We start from the raw sequence: 2500 nt of genomic DNA, 5'->3' as shown, positions 1-2500 counted from the left end.
CACACACACACACACACACACACATACAACTACATACAGGTATCGAGTTATAATAACTCATCCAACTTTGGTGATGTTATAAACATATAACTGCACTTTGGGTATAGCCTAAATTTAAAAAAAACAATTCTCGTATTGTATCATCCTATGAAATATTTCAGTGCTAATGAATTTGGACTCCACTCAGATCTGAATCTGAACATTGTTTTTTTGCCTGATCTACCAATTCTGTTACTTTTTGTTCCGTGAAAGCATAAAGACAAAACAATTTTTTTTTAAAATAGTGAGTCAACCATACATGACTGACGTAATAAACAATGTGGAGCCCAATAAATAATAAAGACTCAACTCCACAATTATGTCTTTAACTGTCAATTCCACAGACTATGTCTTCTCTCCAGACGTTATTTCCCAGAGGCCCGAACGCGACAACCATCAAAACTAGGCTAATTCCATTTCTCTAAAGGTCTCGAGATGACTTTTTCGGAAAGTGCTTTTAGAATATCGACTGAGCGTGGTTGTTAGGCCCTCTCATGTGGTCCGCTATTTCTTTCTCTTTTTCTTCCTTTTTTTACCAGTTTCATTTTTGTCTAGGAAAATTTTGCCCTGGTATTTAGACACGATAATAAGGTCGGGTCTCTCATTCACTTTAGCTTTAGGCTAAGACTTATCGACTCTTGAATCCTAGAACCACACTGAAATCAGTAATGGGACATATTTAAAGAGCCCAATTTTGATACGAGTCTGTAGAGATCGGAAATTTCGAGCTTTGGTGTTTCATAGACTTTGTTAAAAACAGAAACTCATATGTATTTTGGTTCTGCGAAAGACGACTTATTATTTTAATATGCGCTGATTAAGCAACATGTTCTTTGCTCATATTACAATTACAAGAGCTATGGCTTATGGACAACTTTTGTGCTTTTAGTAGGGTCTCTGATTTATGGGGGGGGGGGGGGGGGCGTTTTCCTGACTTTTTATGTATTTTGCATTCACCCGCGGGTGTATTAATTCAGATTACATGGAGCACGTGATAAAACAAACGTTTATATATTTCTGAGCTCTCTCTTCTCTCTCCCCCCCCCCCGTTCTCTCTCTTTCTCTCTCTCTCTCTCTCTCTCTCTCTCTCTCTCTCTCTATCTCTATCTCTCTCTCTCTCCCTCTCTCTTTCTCGCTCGCTCTATCCTCTCCTTTTATCGCTCTCAATCCCTCTTTCTCTCTTTCTTTCTATCCCTCAGCCCTATCTCTTTCTCTATCTCTCTTTCCTCTCCCCTTCTCCCTTTCTCTTTCTCTCTCGGTCTCTTTCACACACAAACACATGCACAGTCACAAATTCAAATACACACCCTCCTAATTCCCCTCCCCTAACACGTATGTTATGTTGCTTTCATATCCTGTTAATTTTCAGGAATAAGTACGTTGCTTATCACTAAGAAAGCAGCAGTGAGGCTTTTAAAACATAGCCTAACTTATAAGGTTTGTATGACTACGTATGCGTATGAGTATGTGTGTATGATTGTTTGTAATTGTATATGTGTGTTTGTTTGTCTGGGGCATTTTCATAGTGATGACTAATTGGAGGGGATTTAAGTTTGAAGTTTACATTAAAAGCAACGTTTCAAAAACACTTCATATAAAGAATTTAAGTTTTATTTGAGCCAAAGAGAAAAAGGTCTACCATCTTTGGGAGCTTAAAATGAGGGCAACGTTTCCACCTTTGACAAACTGGTAGCATTTAGGAGACAGACTGCTTCGAGCCTTATTGTCAGGGAAAACCCAGGTTGCGAAAATTACAACTTTTAAGCAGAGAAGACGGGGATGCTTGAATTTGATATGTATTTGCTTTAAAAAATTCTCCCCACTCGTAAATCGAACTTACATCTTCTATTTACGACAGCAATGCTTGTAATCAAGGACGCTGGTTAAATTATAAAGAGCTAAACAAACAAAAAGAAAAATAGAAAAAAAGAAACGATGAGAAAAAGCAGCTCCTACCAGTGTTAACTTTCAGACGCCGGGAGAATAAGAACCAATAGGGGCAATTCCGTTGGGAGCTCCTCCCACATTTCTGGCCATTAGTCTAAAGTACATGATCTAATAGTACAAAGGAGAGAAGCTGTGAAAGAGATATAGAGAGGAGATGAGATGGATAGATAGATAGATAGATAGATAGATAGATAGATAGATAGATAGATAGACAAGGTGGGAGAGAGACAGAGAAAGAGAGAAAGAGAAAGAGAGAGAGAGAAAGAGAGAGAAAGAGAGAGAGAGAGAGAGAGAGAGAGAGAGAGAGAGAGAGAGTGAGAGACAGCTAGATAGAAACAGGCTCATTCGTTCTCACATTAAAGGATGTCGCCTCAGGCATCTATAACACCGACCGAGATCGAAGATGCAGTTCATAGATTTCTGACCCAAGCATCAAGATTGATGATGTTTGAGAGTCATAACCCGTGAGAAGTCGACCGTTTACAATGGCACCAACCTCATCGTTCCTATATTC

This window comes from Aplysia californica, unplaced genomic scaffold, assembly GCF_000002075.1.
Source record: "Aplysia californica isolate F4 #8 unplaced genomic scaffold, AplCal3.0 scaffold00226, whole genome shotgun sequence".
In the NCBI taxonomy this organism is placed as follows: Eukaryota; Metazoa; Mollusca; class Gastropoda; order Aplysiida; family Aplysiidae; genus Aplysia; species Aplysia californica.
This window is presented reverse-complemented; position numbering follows the sequence as displayed.